The sequence below is a fragment of the Orcinus orca genome, chromosome 11 (genome assembly GCF_937001465.1).
Source record: "Orcinus orca chromosome 11, mOrcOrc1.1, whole genome shotgun sequence".
Lineage (NCBI taxonomy): Eukaryota > Metazoa > Chordata > Mammalia > Artiodactyla > Delphinidae > Orcinus > Orcinus orca.
In genome coordinates this window covers 50824486-50838277 of record NC_064569.1, presented here as the reverse complement: position 1 = coordinate 50838277, position 13792 = coordinate 50824486, and the positions used below count along the sequence as shown (strand labels likewise).

The window sequence follows — 13792 nt, the reverse complement described above, 5'->3', positions numbered from 1 at the left end:
AAGTTAAAAAAGAAATACACACGTTGATTCATATACACACTAAAGTTTGAGAAGCACTGCACTGAAACAATCAGGTAAAAGGGTCTTGAACCCTGTCCTTTAGGGGTGCCATTTCTCCAAACAGGCCAGAGAATCGACTTGATTAAAGATTACTTGATTTAAAAAAGCAGACAGTAGCTGCCACATCACAATTACAAATATAAGCAAAACATAGTTGCGAGATGCAGCAATCAGTCTCCGCATTAATACATTTCCAGCGGAATCAGCTGCACTCAAATACAGAGACTGATTTTCAGTTAATTAAAAAATTCTAGCCTCAGATGAGCAAAGTCCTCTTTTATTCCTCTTACTCCTCAAAATCCATAATGGTTCTGTGTACCAGCTTTATACACCTCAGAGGGACTGAAAAATTATTCTTTCAATAACACCTCATCGTATGAAAACATAAATTTGTGAAGGAAATGGCCTCATTTCTTTGAGATGTATCAGTGCTTCAAAACACCCTACTATTCTGAAAGAAGGCAGATTCAACTTGATTATAATGAAGCAGATCACACAAGCTCCTTTACTTTATGAGTACTGATCCCAATGGGACTTAATAGAAAATTGATATTGAGAGGAAACAACCCAGAGAAAAGCCTTTTCTTCCCCCCAACAAAAACCAAGTCTCTTTTCAACTTAAAAGAGAAAGGAAAAAAGAGAAGAAGAATGAAGGAAAAAGAGGAAGAAAAAGAAAGAAATTCAACCCCAACTATCCACTTGAATTACAGCTCTGAAAAATACATACCAAATTTTCATTACTTCCAGACTTAGTTCACTCCTCAAATTTCTAAGTGTGACTTCTTTGGGGAATAAATGTCAAGATTTCAAAAGTACCAGTGCATGTTTCCACACGCAGCTCAGCCACACAAAGTTGGTGAGTCTGATCCCAGTAAGACACCCCTTATTTCACTGTTGTTTCCTAATAATTTGGGGAGAAGCATGCATGTGGCTTCATAATCAACCCAGGGGCCTCCCTGGGTGTCTTCTGGACTTTGAGAACTTGGTAGGTTTCTGTGATGAGCTTTGATGGAAAATTTCCTTCTCTGACCTCTACCAATACTTTCCAGTCTGTGAGGTCATGTAACTGGCATGATTTTGTTACTTGCGATATGCAGCTTTTTCTACACTGTAGGCTTTTTAACCATCCAGAATTTTAAAAGAAACAAGAAACAGCAATAAAATTCTTTTTCAAGGTCTCCTGAGACAGCAAGACCTGTCACAGCCATTTTTTTTTTCTAAACTGGAAGCTAAAATGACACTGGATATGTTAGGATTCAAGATACTTGGTTAAAAGGCCTAAAGTAATTCTACGGAGCTTATGAATTATTAATGACAACACGAAGAGCCAGCTTCCACACAAAGAGTTGAATTATAACCCAAGTGCCCAAGTGCATTTAATGATGAAAATACATAAGAAACCAATAAAATATTTCATGAAAATAAAATAGTGTTGTTCTGATGGATGAAAAACTCTGAATGGATATATTAAATTATGGATTAAAGCTGGGGAAGGAAAGACTGTTAGAAGTCGAAGGCTGTATTTTTTTTTTTAATATCCTAAGAGCTGCCAAGATAGATTCCACTAGGCATTAGTCTCTAGCACCACAGTAAGGCTAATTTCCTTAGGCAAAAGTGTTACAAATAGTATAAAAAAAATGAAGATGAAATCTAGGTACTGAGGCCAGTGACAAATACTTTTTCTTGTCCCAAAGGCTGAGAGATTGGTTCAAGTATACTTGGTGGGTATAATGTCAGGATGTCAGGTATAACTGGATCATAGCTGTTCCGGGAGACAACTTTTTTTTTTTTTTTGAAATAAACTCCATGACATGAGAAGCCCTAGTGGGGTAGAAGTTTGGGCCTAGATGGGATTACCATAATGGAAAACAAGTCCTACATACATGCTTCCAGAACAGTAACAGCCAATGTCATTTGCAGGGCAGCCCAGGAAGTGGCTGGAGGGCAGCCCCAAGCCTGTATGTCACTCCAGAATTAAGTGGTTGTCATGAGAATGGAGAGGGAAGAAATCCTGAAGTATTCGGTCTTAACTTCATCACTCCTGCCTCTGTCTGAGAAGCTTCCATGATCTTTTCTTGTGGGTCCTATCCCTGGCTTTTAATAAGTTTGGCTTTGACCATTCCAGAACCATGGATATTGTGTAAAGACTCAGTCTGCCCCTTCTTTTCCGTCTTTCTGAAAAATAGTGCAACCCAAGCAAACTGAACTGCAAAATACAGCTTTCACATGACCATGGGTAGCTTTCAAAGACCAGAAATAGACACTTTTATTTATTTGTTATTCTGAAATAAACACTTTCAGAGCTTTTACAGTAGATGTCAAGGAAAAAAGTTGATTTCTCCTGTGTAAGTATCTTTGTCCTTCACTAATTTCTTCTCTAGCTATTCAGTACCTCAGGCAAGATACCGCAAACACATTTTGTGAGACAGAGGCATCTTGTGGAACTGAACTGTATGTCGAAATTACAGGCAACTTTTACACACCTGCTTTCACCTCTGGGCTCCTGATGGTCCCTAGCTGACAATTTAATTTTTGCTGCTCCTTTAACTGCAGCCGAGCATTTAGCCAAACTTGTTTTGAGTTTCTCTTTAGCATGGAAAAGGTCAAAATGGTACATCGGTGTGATACCAATGGATACAGAGTAGGAAACAGGAGAAGGAGAACAGAGGTTGCATAGCCTGAGCCAATGAGTAGGCTGAATAATCTTTTGTTGCCTAATACAGCTCCCACCCACAGGGGCAATTATTTCCTTCAGAGGAGCTGCTACTGGACTCATTTTTTTCCCAGGCCAAATCTCCGTAACTACCCTGAATCAAATCACAAGAGAGGAGAGAGAACAATAAACCAAGCCTCAATTAATACAGGTCAGGTGATACATGCTATGGAGAAAAAAGCCAGAGGTATACGGAGTGCTGGGGGAAGGGCATTGCTCTTTTATATAGGACAGCCGGGTGTCACATGAATGTAAAGGAGGAGTATTGTAAAGCTCCGGAAGAAAGAGTGCTCTGGACAAAAACGAGAAAGGCCCCAGGCAAGAAGAAGCTTAGTGGGTCTGGGTAAGAGAAAGGCCTGTGTACCTGAAGCATGGTGACTAAGGGGAAAGTTGCAGGAGATGACACTGAGTGGCAGGTGGGTGTCAGTTCACATAGCGTCTTAGTGAATAGTTTGGATTTTATTCTAATGGAGAGTTTTAAATAGGGATTACAGGTCTGATTTATCTTTTTTAATACTTTGGTTGCTTGGGAAGAGAATGAATTATTGATTGGAAGGTCTTAGTGCTCAGTTGGACATCTTAGGAAGCTGTTGCTTCCTAAGTGCAGGCAAGAGATGAAGAGGCTTTGTCTCAGAGACTGAGAGTGCAAGTAGTGAGAAATACCAAGGTTTGGGATATTTTGGACGTAGAGATGGTAAGATATGCTGATGCGTTTATACGTGGGGAATGAGAGAACTGGGTTTTTGGCTTGGGCCACTGGGTGGAAAGTGGTACCATTTTCTGAGATGTAAACAATGGATAAGAAAAAGTTGTTACATGTGTGAAGGATGACGACAGTAGGGGCAAATGTTCAAGGTGTCTACAGACATCTGGTTAGAGATGTCCAGGAGGCAGTGGATATGCAAATCTGAAGCCCAGGAATATGATTAAGGCTGGTGAAAAAAAATCTAGGAACCATCAGAGAGTATTTAAGGCAAGGGACCAAGAGAAAAAAAAAAAACAAAGGATCACGCCTTAGGCAACTTTCACAACATTCAAAGGTACAGCCAAGATGGAAAAGCGAGCACTGGAGCCTGAGAAAGTGCAGCCTATACGGCAGGTGGATGCAGTTTCTTTAACAAAGGCCCATCTCCATTGGAAGGAATGTTTAAAGCCATCCACTTTGGTCAACCAACTCATTTCAGTTTTTAAATACCCTTTCTTCCATGCAGGGATAAAAACACGCATGATATCAGTTTACATGATAACTACACTGTCCTAACCCATCTAACATCACCTCTTTATAATCTTCCTGATAAGAGTTCAGGCCTAATGGAGACTACAATATTAAAATTCGGCAGGTTTTCGTGGATAAATTTTAATACTATTATGTAGTGGGAGAAAAGTCAAACTAATTAAGAAAAATCTGAACTCTGAATAAAATGTTTTTCAAATAAAAATATGTCCCTAGAGACAAAAGGATAGCTGATTATTTAGAAGTGATAAAAAACATGGCATGCGGTATACAATGTAACCTAACTTCAATCTTATTCTGTAGAAATGGCTAATAAAACACATGACAGAAATCTCTACCAAGAAAATTAGCTGGAACAGGGGATTTTCTATGGCAATATTCCATAATAGTAACAAAGATTTATCCTTCAAGCTTCAAAGTGACCTGCAAACGTTTACAGGGAGTAATTGGAGACTGTGAAACTGTACTGTAAGGATGACAGATACTTTATTATTATGGGGCAGGTGCTCAGGGACAAAGCACTAATAGAATCTTACTGTTGAGGATTTTGTTTCTCTGACTACCTTTTGAGGGTGGGTAGGTGTGGAACTGGACTGAAAGAGGTTATATTACCAGTTCTGCAATCTTAAAACCAGTTGGTTTAAGAATTTCAGATACACAGACTAGTGAATATGATTATAGATCAGAGATTCCTAGCATTAAGACTTGTACTCTCCCCAACTCTTTTTTCTTAGCAAATCATAATCACTTGAAAATTTCAGCATTCAATCACAAATATATTTGTTGCCTGTATGATTTTTCTTCTTGTTGTAATACATCCTAATTTTTACAGAATAATAGTTATAGTCTCTTCTGCACTTAATGTTGGGAATATTTAATGATAACAGATACAAAATCTATTATTTACAAAACTACAATCTATTTTACCCTATAATTATGCCTTTATTCTCCCAAACCAATTAAATTTCCTTTGGCCAATACTTGCAATTCATATTAATTTTTTAGAATGACATAATAAAAACCTCACTGTGAAATTAACTTTGTTCACTTCCCACCTGATTCCAAAGTAAGAGACTGTTACTCTACAAACTAAAATTTACTTAAAACTTTCTTCAGAGACAGAGGAAAAGCCATCTCAACAATCTTCTGCTTAAGTGACACTCTGGATTAACTAATACTCAGTTCATTTTATAAAGCAGAGGTTGGCCAACTATGCAGCCTGTGAACAAAATCCAACCCATGGCCTGATATGATAAATGAAGTTTGACTGCCACATAACCATATCCATTTGCTTACTTACTATGGCTACTCCTGCACTATAAGGCTCACAAAGCCTAGAATATTTACTACCTGGCCTTTTACAGAGGAAGTTTGTCAACTCCTGCTCTAAAGCATAGTGACCAATGCCACTGTGAATATACACAGTTAATAGGCCCTCTCTAATACTCCTGTACATTTCTGCTCAAATAATTAGTCTGTATGCCTTCAAGAGTTGATTGTACAGGGACTTGCCTGGTGGCTCAGTGGTTAAGGATCCGCCTGCCAATGCAGGAGACACAGGTTTGAGACCTGGTCTGGGAAGATCCCACATGCCGTGGAGCAAATAAGCCCATGCACCACAACTACTGAGCCTGCGCTGTAGAGCCCGCGAGCCACAACTACTGAGCCCACGTGCCACAACTACTGAAACCCATGTGCCTAGAGCCTGTGCTCTGCAACAAGAGAAGCCTCCGCAATGAGAAGCCCGCGCACTGCAACAAAGGGTAGCCCCTACTCACCGCAACTAGAGAAAGTCCACCCATAGCAACGAAGACCCAACACAACCAAAAATAAATAAAATAAATTTATATATAAAAAAGAGCTGATTGTATAATATCTGTGCCATTTATATTTATTATAATTTAATTAAATATTAAATAAACTGATAAAATAATTGAGAAAGGAGCTGTTGGAAGATTTAAGAGTAAACAAAATTGTTATCAAATTAGGCACAATTGCCAACTGTGCAAGACTGTGAAAACACTGTATAGATCCAAAATATTTTTTCTTGTGTGTTAAAAAAAATTTTAAAGTAGAAATCATAGATAATACACAGTGGGTGTGGTTGTACATAGGAAGACTGACTATTCAAAATTCTGTACAAAAAGATAAATAATAATTTAAAGATTAGCAAGTTCAAGTACATTGGTATACTTTAGATTAAAATATTTAAGGCATGGTTTTAATCATTTTTTATAACTCCCTGCTTTTTCCGTTTCTAAATGTAAAACACGCCAAACTTACAGATAGGTGCAAAATATATACAGTCGGCCCTCCATATCCACAGGTTCCACATCCATGAATATGAAGGACCGACTGACTTTAAAGGACTTAAGCATCCTTGGATTTTGAAGGATGCTCCTGGAACCAATTACCTGTGGATACGAGGGACAACTGCATACTTTTAAATAAATAAAATATTACAGGTATTTCATAAGTCCTCTAACCCCGCCAATTGCAACCCCCTCCATTCTCCCTAAAGATAACTCAGTATCTGGAGTATCCAAACTAACATGGATAGGTAAAGGTGAAGTTTATCTAAAACAGATAAAATTGGAATTATTAAATTAAAAAAAACATTAGATCACCTCCAAATCTATAGGAAAGACTTGAACTAATCTATCAAATTGTTGCAGTATTAGTTTTTAGACCTGTAGTCGTTAACAAAAGAGGATTCCATTAAATAGGGTGTCAGTGATATATATGTAAATTTATACTCTGAAGTGCCTGAAAATATTTTCTTAAATTATCATTCCTGTTTAATTTACATTATTAATTTGTACTCTAAGAAGGCATTTTGCTGACCAAAAGTAAATTATCGCCCAGATGTTGCTGAGTTCCAAATTAGTAGATTTTCAATTTAATAAAATCCAAATTCAAGAGGTTTTAGAATATCCATAGTTTGTTGCAAGGGAAAAACCTTAACTATATATGATGAAGGAATCAGAGCTATATCACCATACGCTAGTGATCAATTTCAGTAACACTATCAGTGGGCCAAACATACGTTGTTACATACCTACATAAGACACAGCAATACCACCCATGGTGTATTCCATTGCAAAGTGCTTAACTTGAATCCATAAAGCCTTTATGTGGTGTTTGCTTTGTAGGAAATATAAGGGATGGAGAAATGGGCTAAATAAAAACACAACAAATTATCAGACAAATTGAGAAGCTGAGATTTTCTCAGGAACTCCTGTCTCCTCAACAACTGTCTCTTTAACAAGGGACTTGGCTGGATAAAAAAAGACTAAAGGGACACATCACACAGATCCAACATGTGATCTAAATTGGATCTAGTCTAGACATACCAGCTGAGAAACATTTTGGGGAGGGGGGATTCACAAATGGGAATGTGGCGGTTATTAGACGAGACAAAATTTTTCTGAAATGGAAGGATGGGAGATGAACGACTGAAAAAAGGGAGTTGAAAAGCTATATGTAAAATGTGATTTCATACTCTCTGGTCTAAAAATGTGTGGGTGGACACAGAAAAAGTCTACATTTTAACAGTGACGATCTCAGGTGGTAAGAATGTGATCATTTTATTTTCGTTTGTAGTATTTTCTAGATTTCTACAATGTAAATGTAGTGCTTCTATAATAAGACTAGTTTTTTTTTTTTTTAACATCTTTATTGGGGTATAATTGCTTTACAATGGTGTGTTAGTTTCTGCTTTATAACAAAGTGAATCAGTTATACATATACATATGTTCCCATATCTCTTCCCTCTTGCGTCTCCCTCCCTCCCACCCTCTCTATCCCACCCCTCCAGGCTGTCACAAAGCACCGAGCCAATATCCCTGTGCCATGCGGCTGCTTCCCACTAGCTATCTACCTTACTACGTTTGTTAATGTGTATATGTCCATGACTCTCTCTCGCCCTGTCACAGCTCCCCCTTCCCCCTCCCCATAACCTCAAGTCCGTTCTCTAGGAGGTCTGCGTCTTTATTCCTGCCTTACCCCTAGGTTCTTCATGACATTTTTTTTTTCTTAAATTCCATATATATGTGTTAGCATACGGTATTTGTCTTTTTCTTTCTGACTTACTTCACTCTGTATGACAGACTCTAGGTCTATCCACCTCATTACAAATAGCTCAATTTCGTTTCTTTTTATGGCTGAGTAATATTCCATTGTATATATGTGCCACATCTTCTTTATCCATTCATCCGATGATGGGCACTTAGGTTGTTTCCATCTCCGGGCTATTGTAAATAGAGCTGCAATGAACATTTTGGTACATGACTCTTTTTGAATTATGGTTTTCTCAGGGTATATGCCCAGTAGTGGGATTGCTGGGTCATATGGTAGTTCTATTTGTAGTTTTTTAAGGAACCTCCATACTGTTCTCCATAGTGGCTGAACCAATTCACATTCCCACCAGCAGTGCAAGAGTGTTCCCTTTTCTCCACACCCTCTCCAGCATTTATTGTTTCTAGATTTTTTGATGATGGCCATTCTGACTGGTGTGAGATGATATCTCATTGTAGCTTTGATTTGCATTTCTCTAATGATTAATGATGTTGAGCATTCTTTCATGTGTTTGTTGGCAGTCTGTATATCTTCTTTGGAGAAATGTCTATTTAGGTCTTCTGCCCATTTTTGGATTGGGTTGTTTGTTTTTTTGTTATTGAGCTGCATGAGCTGCTTGTAAATATTGGAGATTAATCCTTTGTCGGTTGCTTCATTTGCAAATATTTTCTCCCATTCTGAGGGTTGTCTTTTGGTCTTGTTTATGGTTTCCTTTGCTGTGCAAAAGCTTTGAAGTTTCATTAGGTCCCATTTGTTTATTTTTGTTTTTATTTCCATTACTCTAGGAGGTGGGTCAGAAAGGATCTTGCTGTGATTTATGTCATAGAGTGTTCTGCCTATGTTTTCCTCTAAGAGTTTGATAGTTTCTGGCCTTATATTTAGGTCTTTAATCCATTTTGAGCTTATTTTTGTGTATGGTGTTAGGGAGTGATCTAATCTCATACTTTTACATGTACCTGTCCAGTTTTCCCAGCACCACTTATTGAAGAGGCTGTCCTTTCTCCACTGTACATTCCTGCCACCTTTATCAAAGATAAGGTGTCCATATGTGCATGGGTTTATCTCTGGGCTTTCTATCCTGTTCCATTGATCTATCTTTCTGTTTTTGTGCCAGTACCATACCGTCTTGATAACTGTAGCTTTGTAGTATAGTCTGAAGTCAGGGAGCCTGATTCCTCCAGTTCCTTTTTTCGTTCTCAAGATTGCTTTGGCTATTCGGGGTCTTTTGTGTTTCCATACAAATTGCAAAATTTTTTGTTCTAGTTCTGTGAAAAATGCCAGTGGTAGTTTGATAGGGATTGCATTGAATCTATAGATTGCTTTGGGTAGTAGAGTCATTTTCACAATGTTGATTCTTCCAATCCAAGAACATGGTATATCTCTCCATCTATTTGTATCATCTTTAATTTCTTTCATCAGTGTCTTATAATTTTCTGCATACAGGTCTTTTGTCTCCTTAGGTAGGTTTATTCCTAGATATTAATAAGACTAGTTTTAAAACAAATTCTATGGAAAATTTATGTGACTTTTTTATATCAATAGATTCATTCATCATCATGTATGATAGAAAAATTTTAAGAAAGGCGACAGATACTGACTTGAGTAGAAGCCAAGAGAAACTGGAGGTCTGTATAAAAAAGGTCTCAACTTGAATTCTTTGACTATTTATAATGCTTTGATTTAATCAAGATACATTTAGTATCTTCCATGTCATTTCACATATTAAATGTTTTTGATGCTGTATTAAGTGTCTTAAGACAGCATTAAAAATGTTGTCTTAACTTTTTCTCACTAGAGGTATAATAATGATTATACCTTCTAATAATTATTAGCTCAGTATAAAAGGTATTTTGCTAAATAGGCTCACACGGGAGCATAAAGGATTCTAGGTGCCTTTGCATAATAATCCGTTCCTTTTTCATCATGAAGGGTCAAGCTTAATCGTTTTTAAGATCACCACCGTATATGTAAGTTGGGTTCCTACAAAATAAGCAGCCATTTTAGAATGTACAGTCACATTCTGATTGCCTTGAAAGTGGGTCAACGAACTTGAAGCATGCTTTTCACTAAAAGAGTACTCAATTTCTTTTGAATGTGACAACATACCAATTTCATAACATTTCTTTTAAAATTCATATTTAAGTTGTATCCTTTTAGAATTGTATAACATTTCTTTTAAAATTCATATTTAAGTTGTATCATTTGAGAATTGTTTACATTTTATTTTATTTATTTATTTTTGGCTGCGTTGGGTCTTCATTGCTATGGGTGGACTTTCTCTAGTTGCTGCCAGCGGGGGCTACTCTTTCACTGCGGTGCGCAGGCTTCTCATTGCAGTGGCTTCTCTTCCTGCAGAGCACGGGCTCTAGGCGCACGGGCTTCAGTAGTTGTGGCATGCAGGCTCAGTAGCTGTGGTTCACGGGCTCTAGAGTGCAGGCTCAGTAGTTGTGGCGCACAGGCTTAAGTTGCTCCGCGGCATGTGGGATCTTCCCGTACCAGGGCTCGAACCTGTGTCCCCTGCATTGGCAGGTGGATTCTTAACCACTGCGCCACCAGGGAAATCCAACAATTTTTAGTCCATTTCTACTTTTGGAAGCTTGCTGGCCCGCGCGGGGCTTGCCCTGGGGTGCTCTCCTAAAGAAGGAGGTCCTGGCGGTGAAGAAGTCCTCGGCGTCTTCCTCCAGGCTGCTGTAGCCGCTGCTCATGCTGCTGGTCCCGTCACGCGCGGGCTGCCTCCCCGGGGCGCTGGCAGCCAGGCAGGGGGTGCCACGCCCGCCCGCCCCGCGAGGTTCCCGGCGCACGCGCCCCGAGCCGCTGGCGGGCTGTCCCGCTGCGGCCGTCGCTCAATCTACATTTTAAATTTAAGGCTGATCTTTAAAAAATCCAGCTTTCTAAAAATAAAATTGAAAATACTTGGCATATTTAACTATTTATTTATATCAGAATTATTTTGATCTGGAGGTTAAAATGTCTGAGTTTGAAACCTAACGTAACAATTGTGTAATGTTTGGCAAGTTACCCAGCTAGCTAAGCCTCCGTCAGTTCTTTTAATCTATAAAATAGAGAAAATAGTATTTACCTCACAAGGTTATGATGATTAGATGAAATTATGCTTAGAAACCTAGGTGCCTGTCACATAGGAAGAGTTCAATAAATATCCACAACCATGATGGTGCCTCACATAATCCTGACATGCTCTTCTTGTCCTATATACACTAACGGTACCAAGGACGCTACTGTACATCTCCACACAGGTGCCCCACAGGTATCTCAACCTTACTACATGTAACAGAACTATTGCTCCTCTTCAGGGTCCCTATCTCAGTAAAGCGTACATCATTAACCTAGTTATTCAAGACCTGAGCCTAGGAGTCACTTTTTTTTTTTTTTTTTTTTTTCGCGGTACGCGGACCTCTCTCTGTTGTGGCCTCTCCCGTTGCGGAGCACAGGCTCCGGACGCGCAGGCTCAGCGGCCACGGCTCACGGGCCCAGCCGCTCCGCGGCATGTGGGATCCTCCCGGACCGGGGCACGAACCCGCGTCCCCTGCATCGGCAGGCGGACTCTCAACCACTGCGCCACCAGGGAAGCCCTAGGAGTCACTTTTATCCTTTTTTTTTTTTAAACCCACCACCCCAGTTTTCTTCTAGCTTTATTTTCAATATATTTTGAACTCAACCGCTTCTCCCAGGTCTATTGCTCCCACGCCAGTCCAAGCCAGCATCGTCTCTGGCCCGGACGATCGCAAAAGACCCTAGATGTAGCTCGCTTTGTTCACACTTGTCCTCCTCACCCACCTCAGTCTATTTGCCACCCCGATGCCAGAGTAAGTCCTTAAAATGGAAATCACGTGGCGTCACTTCCTCGCTTCAAACCCTTCACTGGCTTCACACCAAACTTAGACAGTTCCCTGTCCAAAGGCCCCTAAGTGACTGGGCTTCTGCCCCTCCTTCTCTCCCAGAACCTTTTCCTCGCTCGCTCCTCTCCAGCCATACTGGCCTCTGCTATTCTCGAGCATCTTGAACTTGCCAAACACACCTCCACCTCTGTCCCTGGAGCCTTGCCAGTGCTTCTATATGAGGGACATCTTGCTATCCTGGAGCATCTTGAACTTGCCAAACTCACCTCCGCCTCTATACCTGGAGCCTTGCCAGTCCTTCTATATGAGGGATTCCTTCCCCATTAGCAAATATAGCTCTGCAGCTCACTTCTCTGCTCAAACGTCAGGCTTTTCTGACATGCCATCAACAGAAGCACCCCCAGAGCTCTGTTTTATTTTTCTTCATGGCACTGTTACTACTACAACAATAAGTTACTACTTACATACATATTAAATATAAATATTTAATATATAAGCATATAATATATTACATATATTACATACACATATTATATATGTGCAAATGTTTTTATGGCTTGTCTCCCCAACTAGTACATAAACTCCATGGAGGTGAGCACTCTGTTTTGTTCATTGCTGGATCCCCATTATCAAGAATAGTACTTGGTACCTTGTACGTATTAAAGAAGCACTTTTCAAGATACAGAGACTTATCTATCCTCTTGTTAAATTGGCTTGGGTTTAGTGAAGTACTCCAATCACTACTAAAATAAGCCCTAAACAAAAAAAGCAAGCGGAGCTGTTACAAGAATTAGTTCTTCTATATTCCATTCATTTTGCAGAATCCTTACAGATCTAAGTTTGAAAGCAGGGGTCATAAAATTTTTTATTTTTATTCAGGAAAACTAGCAGCAATCTAGCAGAAAAAAAATCCTTTTATTTCATCAGAGTGCTAGAAGAAAAAAAAATTTTTTTTTAAAGCTTCTGTATTTAAAACAATTAAGTGATTACTTACTTGGTTGAAATACTTGTAACACAGGAAAAGAGAAAAAAGTTTCCCCTGGTTTTATTTATTACTAACTGGTTTTGTATAAAGAAATTATGATATTATATGAGATAAAATTGTTTTTACACTTAAATAAAAGGAAAAAGTCACATCAGAGTGTTAATGAACTAAAAATGAACTAAAAAATCTTTTGTAACAATTCTTAGCAATTCTTTTGTAAAAGTCCCAAACTGTGGCTCTAAAATAATCACTAAATATCTGAGACTTAATGCACCATAAAAATAGTTGTTTTAACCTACTATATGACTAAATTATGACAGACACTATAAGCCATAGAAAATAATCTTATATTATCATCTAACTGTTGAATTCAATCACTGCAAAGCAGTATACAAGTAAAATTCCCGCAGATAACTCTCTGAACTTCCCACTTCATCTGTGTTTTCCTTATGACACATCACTTTTTATCTTCTATTTGCAGATCTTGGCGTTTCTGGACCGAGGATTTTTGTCTGTTTTATTTTTGCCATCTCCTACAGTATTAGCACAATGACTGGGCTACTCGGTGGATGATTTCTGAATGAAAGAATGAGTGACGCTGAGGGTCAAAGTTGGGGAATAATGGCAGTAAACACTGCACAAATATAATAGTAGACATATACTTGGCGTGTTCTAAATGAGCCCGATTAGCGCTTTTTTTATATCATATCTTATAAAAGTAAAGAGAGTTAGATAATAAAAGTGGTTTCTGTGTATCCTATTTTGCTTCACAGTATTTATCACAACTGTCATAAAGCAATCATTTGTGTCGTCATTTGCTTAACATTTTTTTTTTTCCACTTTAAATTCCACGGGGTAAGAACTGT

At 38.7% G+C, this 13792-nt stretch overlaps 1 protein-coding gene across 2 annotated transcripts in view; it reads right to left on the bottom strand.

Annotated features, from left to right (window-relative positions):
• SRGAP1 (SLIT-ROBO Rho GTPase activating protein 1) overlaps positions 1-13792 on the bottom strand; it is a 274993-nt gene that overhangs the window by 77025 nt on the left and 184176 nt on the right. The gene's annotated exons all lie outside the window — the stretch shown is intronic.